The sequence below is a fragment of the Falco peregrinus genome, chromosome 7, assembly GCF_023634155.1.
Source record: "Falco peregrinus isolate bFalPer1 chromosome 7, bFalPer1.pri, whole genome shotgun sequence".
In the NCBI taxonomy this organism is placed as follows: domain Eukaryota; kingdom Metazoa; phylum Chordata; class Aves; order Falconiformes; family Falconidae; genus Falco; species Falco peregrinus.
The window spans coordinates 3,373,809-3,385,413 of record NC_073727.1 but is presented as its reverse complement, the minus strand read 5'-3'; positions in this window follow the sequence as shown (position 1 = coordinate 3,385,413).

The window sequence follows — 11,605 nt, the reverse complement described above, 5'->3', positions numbered from 1 at the left end:
TTGAAAAAAGTTTATTTTAGCAAGGATGTCAGTCCCTGATTATAACCTTCGCCATGTGTGATAGTGCTTAGGGTTTCTTGTGGGTTGAAAGAGCAATATGATGAATAAATAAAAACACAGAATAGAGGGGAGAAACAACAGAGTTCCCCTCCTTGCCCAAGTATATAGGAGGCCAAATGAGCTCTCTACCCTGCCAAAACATACGTGGGAATAACAGAAAAATGTGTATGTTCAGGGCAGTTATCATGCGTGTATTTTGGACTAGCTGCATTTGCTTGAGTGCTCTATCAGACAACAGAGGAAAGCAATGCCAACATTGCAAAAACACACACACAAAAGCCTGGGGTAAGCCAGCCCCACTGTGCACTTTTGGTGCTAAATTAGGGATAAAATGTTGGAAACCAGCCCTAACACAGCAAAAAATAAACACACTACCCAATGATGGAGGAACTGCAAACAGCTTGGTTCACAGACAGGGTCTCAACTTCTTCCCTGTTCGGGCCCCACAAGTTCCTCTCAATAAATAATTTTGCAAATTCTGAAAACATGGGAGAGTAATGGTGTGAAATGAGATTAATCTCCCTTTTCTAACAGAGAAACTCCTCTTCAAGAATTCAGTAAAAAATATAAATACCTTCTCCAATGATTTGCTTATCAGCACTAAACACTGTTTTTTAAACATGGAATTAATTAGCCCATAGAAAGTACTTCTATATATACACACACACATATATGAAGCCAGCGAGTATAAAGACTTTACTATGGAATAATGACAAACATACCAAGACATGGAGAGAGAAACACGTTGCAATGCATAAAGTCTTTTTCTTGCCAGCTGACACCTCTCTAAAATATAATGAAAAAACAATGAAAGAGAAAGCATCAATAGTATTGACTTGTAAGAAAAAAAAAAAAAGTTTATAGTGTTACATTCAGAAACCCTATGTAAACAGAGATGTACCGTTACGCAAATGCAGAAGAAACTCATTATTCTAAAGAAAATGCTTGGAAAAAATCGACCTGACATGCCTATATATTTTCAATACAGTGTAGTTAATAGAGAACAACACGAGGATCAATGTGCCTTTGGCATGTGGTACACAGGAACCGTAACTGCAGAATCCTGTAAATGTGGGAATATAACAAATTCATTTGGAATACCTATCAGCCAGAGAAAGCATTGTGAAGGACCGAAGTGCAGCAGTAATGGTCTTGTTTTAACACTGCTCTGAAAGTTATCTTACTGCTCAAAATCAAATATTTTACACCATTTCTTTCTTTTTCCTCCCAAACTTCACCCTCTATTGTGTTGTTGTGGAAGGTCTCCATGGTATTCTGGACTCCTAATTTCTTTATCCAGACCCTCAGAGCCCTCGTTAGAGGGCCAAGTTAAGAGTGATCTACTACCATTCTCCAGTATGAGTAGCTGCACCTTTCCTTCCTTAGATTTAGCCATCAGGCTTCCTCATCATCCTTATCAGCTGAATTCCTCTTGTTCTGCATAGATGGGCACAAGTACTCTCAGGATCAGAGTGCATTTTGATTCAGAAAATGGGCTTGGATCCATTTTAGCCTATTCTGTATGTTAATTTTGTAATTCTACCTGAAGTACTACAGCTAAAACTAAATAATAGATGAGAGCAGCAGGATAATAACATTAAGAGCCATAGGGAAAGAAGAAAATACACATTTTCAAATGAGACTTTTATTGGCAAAGGGAGTGAAGGACACAGAGGAATACGTGAAAACTGTTTCAGATGGCAGGAATAGCAGAGGAAAAGGCTTCTGTGTCAAGACAGCAATTGGTGTGAGGCCACAGAGTTAAGGCCAGTATTGGAAATAAGGCAGAATCTAATTTCTCTTGCTTGGATGTAAATCTGCAGTAAACTCATCAGTCCTACTCCAAATTGAAGTCTACACAGCTGAGATCAGAACCCAGCCCAGCATGTTTAGGATTGCCAGCAAATATTTCCATACAGGAAATTTTCAGCCACAATAGGACGTTGCTGGCTAGAACCCGGCGTCATGATTGAAAAGAAAATATTCACATCCCCATATAAGTAGCCAAATAGGACAAATACATTACGTTCTCCATAATTTGCAGCTGATAATGCTGAAAATGAGAACTGCACAGAGACAAAAATCCCAGGGAAATAAATCCTGTCTCTTCAAAACAAAACTACTCATTTTTTCTATCATGTTGAGTCAGAGAAAGGTGGCAGGGAAACTAAGATCCAAACACCTTGGTCCTCATAGGCTGTCTGAGATGCAGGTGAGTAAAAAGGATGACTTGAAATACCAGTTTTGAGCGAGGAAATTTGTGGTTACCTGTAGCCCTACCCAGAGGGATGCTCGCTGACACACTGACCAGGGGCCCCGTAGGGAGCTCAGGTGCTCACACTCCCTCTCCCTTCCTCTTTCCCACCCTCTTCAGACTGTCACTGGTACGCCTGGGCAAATATTACACCGCTGACATGCTAACTGACAGCTGTGACACGTTCAAAAATGCAATGTTGCACCTTTGCGATGAAATACATTCCTGGGCTAGAAGGGACCGGCAGGTAAAAGGCTGAGGTGGGATGGGATGGACACACCAAGCCAAGGCACGGTCCCAAGCAGCTTGAAATGTCTGATGGCCCAATAGCTGGAGGAGCGTTGGGGGCAAATCTGAGGTCCCAAAATAGAAATTTTTGCTATTGCTGTATAATCAGACTGAATCCACCTATTTTAAACTTTACTGAGCGTAAAACTTGATATGCATACTGTTTCATTTGTTCGATCATATCTGATCTCTCTATTCATTATAAATCCCGTTTTCACTCCAGCCCTAGATCTCACAGCTTTTTCCTCACTTACACCAAAATTCAACTTAGGCTGACTGACATTTTTATGCAAATCATCCCCAAAACAACCTCTATCAGCTTTGGGATGAAACACCTCCACCTATCCCTTCTCACAAAGAGGTACAGGTGAGACACAGAGATACAGACCCATCCATCTCTGGCAGGAGGACATGCTGGGTAGCTGCAGAAATGTTCTTTTATACAGTTGGTGAGTCCTAGGAATTCCTGGATCTCTTCCAAAGTCCAGACCCTAACCACCACTTTATCTTATTCCAGAAAGACAGAGGACCACAGTCACACGTGGTGTCACCAGGTACAAATCCAGTGACCAGCTATCAGCTTCAGCCAGTTCTGACAAAATGGTCTGAACTCCCACCTGAATCCCAAACAGCTGCTACAGGATTTCTGCAGAATTAAGTCAAGCACGTGTGTGTTCGCTGCCCACTGCAGAGCACAAGAACCCAACAGGTTTTTATACCTTAAGCAATACCCCTCCTAGGTTTCTATGAAAAATTATTCTTTCTCATTAAATAACTTCTTTAGAATGGCTACCTCATTTTTTCAAAGTTTTGAAACAGTACCTGTATGGAATGGATTGATCTCTATTAAATTCACTGGTGTTTTCGATGAAGGGACAGGAAACCATGCCCCTTCTGCTTTGTCATCTCCCCATTCCATCTCAAAACAGAGCTGCTGCCTTCCTGCTGCCCACCTAACCCTGCAAATATCTTTGCAATCTGTTACCCGGCTTCCACCAGATTTGCTAGAAGGGCTAAAAACTTCAAAGATTAGGAAGTTCCTATAGATTTCAGGAAAATCTGTGGGACCCATAAGAAAGGTCTGAACCAGCACCTGCCCCCTGACAGCAAAGCCGGCTCAGCTCTCAGAAGCGCCGTCACCCGACCAGCAGGGCCATGCTTGCTCCTGCTCTGTGGGTACGCAGCTCCTGCAGACCACCCTCCCAACAGCATCCAGCACAGCCTGGTGTCACTGCAGCCTGACGATGTGGGAGACGCGGACAACCAGAAACTCCAGTGTCAACAGTTCTGCCGTTCATGGCACACAGCATCCTCTTGAAGGCCAAGTCCAAGCCAGGCAGGTAATCCAAATTGAGGAAATCTGACCAAATCTGGTGTTTGCTGTAGCAAAATTTACTAATGAATAGATGAGAACAGCAAAACAAATTCTGTTCTCCAGATAGCGACTGGACATCTTCAGCAAACGTGAGCCAGGGGCACCATGTCCCAGGCACTGAAGCTGAAAATCTTGGCTTCGTTTGAGCCAGGGCCACCACTCTCAATGATTTCAAATGGACTAGGAGTTCACTCCAAACCCCCACAGCTACTCAGTTTCAGCTGAAGGTTTCCCCACAACTTGTGCTGCCAGTTCAGGAGAATTATAGCTCCACAATTCAGAGTAAAAGAGTGTATGAAATGTCTTACCCTTCACTAAGAAATAACCAAGATCAGGTGGCCATGTGATTCCATTATTTATGTGATGCCTCAAAATGTCATTTGTCTTCTAATATGAGATGACAGGTTTCACATGTACAAGTTTTCTATAAAAGTAGCACGCTCATCTTGATCCATTCAATACACACATTGCTAATTTGAGATAAAAGATTTATCACACAGATCCTGTAGTTAATTGGCTGCAGTAGTTGTCTGTCCGTGTCCTCCCCGCCCCCCCCCCCTTTTTTTTCTTTTCTTTACTATGTAGATTTATTTGGAATTTCTTTATAGATGTGCCAGTTTTCAAGACTGATATATTTGGACTGCAGATTTCTTTTGGGAAGGCTTTTATTTTCACTTCGTATATGCTCAGCAACTCACAGTATGTGTTCCTGGTGCCTACTTCAGGCCCCCATGTGTTCCTGCATGCTCACACAAATAGAATAAAAGAGCTTTTGATACAAAATTTATTGTTCTCTGTAAGGACCAATAAGAAAATTGGCCTTTTCAGTTATCAAGCTGTACCTGATACACACAGAACTGTGTTTGTGACTTGAGTGAATTACACCCTTGTACTGAAACTAACATTTAACTTATGTTTGGAAATAACAGAAGCACACGATCTTTCCTCTCAGTGATGCTTCTCTTCTACCAACTCAAGGGAGCAGCATCCATCATTATTTGTCATTAGTGTCCAAGTATTTGACAGCAGCACATAGCACACGAGAACTCTAACTGTGACTTGGAAAATACCACAGAATCACAACATGGTTGAGGTTGGAAGGCATCTCTGGAGATCACCTCGTCCAGTGCCCCTGCTCAAAGAAAGGCCAATTACAGCAGGTTGCCCAGGACTGTCTCCAGTTGCATTTTGAACATCTCCAAAGACAGAGACTTCACCACCACTCTGGGCCACCTGTTCTAGAGTTCAACTATTCCCACAGTTGTTTATGAGTAACTGGGGTAATAGTTCATTATTCTGTAAGACACACTGATCAGCCTAGTCAAACAATCTACACTCGCAGCCTGTCAGGAACCCCTTGTAGACACGCTCCAGGAGTGGGGAAGACACACTGACTCTAGAGGATCCAAAGTACTATAAGCTAAAGGCAACTGGTGTGGTCTGGTTGGGCTAAACTGGTATTAAAATCATAGCTGAAACCCAAAGTAGCTGTTGAAAGCTGCAAGCTGCATTGCCCCATTCATGCTGCCTCCTCTCCTGAGAGCAAAACCCCTGCTGAGCTTCACAGGAGGTTGGTTTCTCGCCGCTCCAGCACATGTGTGCATTTGGAAGTCCTCTCCCTTTGGCCTGCTCTAGGAAGCAGTGGTTTTGTTACTATGGTAGATTCCTCTTCTGGCCATGATCCCTAGAAGCCCAGCTCCCTCCTCAGACAATGAAAATCTATCCTGCCTGCAAAAGTGTTAGGTAGAAGGTCAAGGATATCATCATGTAGTTTGTAAAAAGAGAAAGAGAAGAGAAAGTAAAAGTGCAGCTCATGAAATGTAAGACATACGTTCAACTTAAGCTGTAACAGACCCTTTTATCAATTCCTTCACCTCAGAAGTAACAGAAATCAGGCCAAGAGGTACCATATAACTACAATGCTGAACTGCTATAGGTGTGTAGAAAGAAATGTTGCTTAGGCACAGCTACAGCAATTCCAACAACCACCAGATCTGTGCTTAACTAAAATAAATGGTTGGACCAAGAGGATACGAAGCAGCATTGCAGGTCATTGCTGACTCTGCTTTCTGATCTCTGAACTTATTTTAAAGCGTAACACTTTGCTTCAATATTACTGCAATAATCTTGTACCTAGTCTTTGAAGACACACATTTTAAAACATGCCCTGAATAAAAAGACACCTCAGAAGTGCCAAACTGCAAAAGCAGACTATAGTCCCTTGTACTGGCCGCTCCCCTGACCCTGTGCAACAGCTATGTTTTGCCTCCTGTGAGAGGCAGGGAATTATTTTTATAATAAATCATTATTTATTATTATTATCATTATCATTATTGTTGTTGTTGTTATTATTATTAGGTAGCTATTGTTAGAAAACCACAGCAGCTACTCAATGTTTGCTTCCCCTGACCTCTACCAGCACCTCTCTCCACCTATTCCTTCGCTTCCCGTGTCCATCCCGCTCCTGCCGGTACCAAGCAGAGCCACAGCACCATGTCAGACGGGGAGCCCTCCCCTCTGCCCAGGCTGAGGCTCGAGGAGGATGACTGATACTTCATCCTTCAGGCCCCTTTAATCACTCATGGTTTGAAGGAACTCTAGCTGTGTTCAACAAGAACCTCTCACATGAGGTTTGGTGAGCTTGATTTGGGATATTTTGGCTGAAGGTAATCTAGCACAGGCCATGCTTAATGGGACAATATTCCCGTCCCAGGTACAGAATGGGCATATCTCCTGTATCTGCACAGAACTGTTGTGGTTTAGCCCCAGCCAACAAGTAAGCACCATCCAGCCACTCGCTCCCTGCTCCCCCAGCCCCGCAGCATGGTGGGGAGGAGAATCAGGGAAAAGGTAAAACTCAAGGGTTGAGGTCAGAACAATTGAATAACTGAAACAGAATATAATAATAATAATAATGACAAAAAAGAAAGAGAGAGAATAAAATCCAAAAGGAAGGGAAACCCCAAGTGATGCACAATACAGTTGCTCACCTGCAGCTGAGCGATGCCCAGCCAGTCCCCCAGCAGCGATCGGTGGCCCTGGCCAGCTCCCCCTGGGTTTATATACTGAGCAGGATGTTCTATGGTATGGAACGTCACTTTGGCCAGCTCAGGTCAGCTGTCCCAGCTGTGCTCCCTCCCAATTTCTTGTGCCCCCCCAGCCTTCTCCCTGTCAGGGCTTCAGAAACTGAAACGTCCTTAACTTGGTATGAGCATTACTTAGTGACAACTAAACCATCAGTGTGTAACCAACATTATTCTCACACCAAATCCAAAGCACAGCACTGCACCAGCTACTGAAAAGAAAAAAATAACTCTATCCTAGGGTCGGGGGTTTGACCCCCACAAAATTTCTTATACCACTCACCGCGGGGGCTGGCTCCCAGACGAAACCAGGACAAGAACAGAAGACAAATCCAATGCTGACACGAACAGAATGTCAGAGGTGATCCTATACAGGGTCACTTTTCTAAGACCTGACACAAGTTTTCAAAATTTGGCAACTGCAGCAAAGTGAATATGGCCTTTCCCCGGAGAGGCAGAGACAAGCAAGAAAATTGTGCCTTGGAAAAGACACAGACTCCTAACATTATGATAAATAGAAGCCACCCTTCCTGGAAAAGAAACACTAGAGGGGCCTGAGGCCAGCATTTGATCTGTGCTAAGAAACATTTGGATATTTTTATGAGCAGCAAGTTCATCAAGAATCTTGCTTAAAGGTTAAACCTCACAGAAAAGACAAAATAAGGTGACTAAGGACTGTTCATGTGAGCAAAGATGTACAGGAAGAGGCCCAGGCCAGTATGTTGATCTTGCATTATGGAAATCAATTAAGCATTAATTATAAATGTTCCTGAAGGTTAAGTGAAGTGTGCCTTGCCACAGAGCCAGCAGCCTGACGGACCCACCGGGCTCCCTGGCGCAAACAGCTGTGGGGCAGCCGGCAAGGCTGAGCTCCACTGCCTCCCCGCAGCCGGGGACCCCGAGCCCTGGGCACAGCAGGGGTGCACCGTGTGCTGCAGGGGGGATGCCAAGGAACAGCCCTCCAGGACCGGCACCAAGCACCACGGCAATCCAGAGCAGTGGGGAACCCAGGCGCAACCAACAGTGCTCCTGGGCGCTGAGCCCTACATAGCCTTGCTCCTAGTGTTACTAAACTAGCAAGCCCCTCCAAACTGCTCCCATCGATGAAACTTTTGCCTTAGCAAGACCAGAGAGGCATGATCCAGCTTTGAAACGTTACCTCCCGCGGCACCATTCCCAGGAGGAATGCTGCAAGACCCCAGGGTTGCTTCTGTTTGCTGAGGATGTGGTACATACAATGTTAATCAAGCAGTTTCTGCCTTCTCTCCCTTCCCTGTCATGCAGTTTCTGAAAAAGGGCTTCTCCTGCTCTGCTACATCTGTGGACTAAGGTGACTTGTCTCCAGTACTCCGATTATGCACAGCTTAATTACCTACTGACTAATTGCACTTGCCTTCTCGAATGTCTCCAGGTAACAGGAGTGCTGCTTTCTTTTTGCTCATCGGGCCATGAAGGCAACCAGTTCGTCTCATCCTTTCTGGTACTTTAAGACAAAAGGCCTTTCAAAAGAAAAAAATCCTGAACAGAAAATCTAAGTAATCCCTCTTTCCACACCCCAAATAAGACAAATACACATGTGTGCATGTGTCCACCCTGGGGTCAGCTCCGAACGCAGTAACTTGAATGTACCACCCCGAGAGACTTACCTGTACCCAGAGGGAGGAGCAGCCTGCCCACAGGTACCTTTTAAGTGATATATTAAAAGGAATTTGCAGGAATGCGAGGTTAATCCTGACAGTGATACCTGCTAACAGCTTGATGCGGCAGCAACAAATCAGGCTGTTCTCACTCACCACGCCTGAGCCACAGTCACCGCCCTTTACCTGGGAACTGCCGGCTCTAACCCCAGCGAGCACCTGCCTATTCTCCATCACAAGCAAAGCACAGCAAAGCGGATGACACTTAAACTAGATACAGAAGTTTGTGCTGCAGGAAAAACAAGGAGCACAGAATCTGATATTGCGTCTCCAAGAATCAGGGAATCATAGAATCATACAGGTTGGAAAAGACCTTTGAGATCATCAAGTCTGTTAACCCAGCACTGCCAAGGCCACCACTAAGCCATGTCCCTAAGCACCATATCTATGCATCATTTAAACACCCCCGGGGATGGTGACTCCACCACCTCCCTGGGCAGCCTGTTCCAACGCTTGACCACCCTTCCACTGAAGAAGCTTTTCCTAATATCCAACCTAAACCTCCCCTGGTGCAACTTGAGGCTGTTTTGCCTTTTCCTGTTGCTTGTTATGTGGGAGAAAAGCCCCTGCCTACAACCTCCTTTCAAGCAGCTGTAGAGAGTGGTAAGGTCCCCCCTGAGCCCCCTCCTCTCAGGCTGACACCCCCCCCCTGCAGCTCCCCCAGCTGCCCCCCATCAGCCTTGAGCAGGAGCAGTAACGTGGGACAGAGCAGCAACCAGCACCCCTGCAGCCTATGTGACCGGCCCCCCATTACATTGGGTCAGAAAATACCACTTGGGACATTCCCTTTTCATCCCTTCTAGAACGGGACCAGTTGGGAAGCTGCGCGTTTCCAGGCAGAGACCCCCGAGCCCACAGCGGTGCGGGCAGTGCAGCGTGGCAGTCGCAGGGGCAACCCTGGATTTGGGAATGCCAGCTGGTCCCAGCAGACCGAGACCTTCACAGACACACTGCTTGAGCTGACCACAGCCGGGAAGAGCCACCGTACAACCACAGGCAGGAAAGTACCTTCTCTGAGGATCCAAACAGATTATGGACTCGACAGAGATCCAAATCCTGTTGGAAAAATTTTCAGGAAAAACAAGCTTTATGTGAAGTGACAGTAAGTAAACAAGCAGATAGGCACACTTGTGAACTTTCTGTCACAGACACTTCTCAAACCCTGATGCACAGGTGTCTGCACTATCTATCCCACAGGCAACATCCACAGGCCAAACCTCCAGAAGAAGGTGGAGGCTCTGGGCAAGCATCTTCCCCCCTTGCTGACCACCGGCAGGTAACACCGCCTGCCATGGGAAACGTGCCCTTGGGGAGCCGGAGCTGACCCGCAGGTGAACGGCACAGCACCCCTGAAACACTCCCGGGCAGCCAAGCAGGGCATCAAACATTCATGCTTCCCCTTCCACAACTACTGCAGTAAACACAGAGTTTTAAAATCAATGTAAAAGCAGCAGTGGTTGTTCAGTCTCTGGCTTGGTCGGTAGATATGAAGGGTGATAAAGTTTTTCTTCAGTTGAAATGATCCGTAATAGTATTCCTAAAAACTGAAAAATCTCCTCCAAATGAAGAATATTCCCCAGCTTTTCCCGAAGTGACTCTGCTAAAATCTCCTTGGGAAAATTGATTCTGGAAGACAAAATTTGGAGTAAATCTGTGCTAAAAACGTATTGAGCATAGTCCAGACCTGGAGACCCTGGATGATGATATGAGCTGGTATTGACTAAAATGTGAACAGGGCTTTGGTTTTATGGCAGCTATCAGCCTGCTGCTCCTTGGAAATCAATATTTGCAATTTAAATTTTGTATTTCGTGGGTTATAAGTTGAAGTTTAATGTCTGTTTCTCCTTCCTGTCCTGGTTGGCTGGTTGGGGGTTGTGTGTACTTTCCCCCCCCATTCAGGACAGTGATTATACACGATGTCAACACCTGCTTGCAGCTGAGCTAGTGGAAGGGAGCAGATTCAAGAGCCCACGTTGTCCCACACCCAAGACAGCAATAAACCGCTGTTTCCTTTTATTACACCAGTTTAGCACCATACCATGTGTGAGATTTCCCCTTCTGGCTTTCAGGGGACCAAATCCTATTCAGGACCCATAAGAAAATAAACACATCCATGTGTGTGGGACAGCAATTAAAAAACAAGACAGCAAAGCAGAGTATCCATTCCCATCCCCGCTCGAGCTTTCCTGGGGAAGTTACTGTGCTGCGAGGTGGACATGTTTCCCATCTGCCAAATGACAACAATAATATTTCCTGTTCCCACAGTGAAGTTGGGTGAGTTAGTTCATTTAATCCCCTGGATTTCTCTCTCCTGCCATTTTTCACCATCCTCCCTTTGCTACAAATCAAACAACCCATTACTAATAAATATGCAAAATACCAAGTCTTCTTTCCCTGTCTCACGACTGTATTAGCCCGAGCAGCACATGCGAGCCTCCTTCAGACTTCGTTACCTCCTCACCACTCCTGCCCCTTTTTACACGGTCTCTTCTTGCGTCGCCCTGCGGCAGGAAGCTCAGTCCTGTTAAACACAAGCGAAGTCTCCTGAGCAGGACTTTGAAACGGGGCTTCTCCCTTTCTAAGGGAAGATTCGAATCTCTCACACAAGAAGGGGGCATGACTGCCTGTCTCTGGCTCTGACTGAGACCAAAAAGCCCACAACCAAGATTTGCGTGGGGTTCAAACACAGTGTGTGAACATTGCCTGGAGAAGGGCTCTAGAAAAAGCCTGACCAAGTCTTTTCTGTGTCTCACCGACACGTACGGGGGAAGCAGAGATCAAGCTGCTCAGAGCGGAGCAGCTAAAGGCACAGAGAGAAACAGGTCCCCAGGTTGCTGGGGAACTCAAA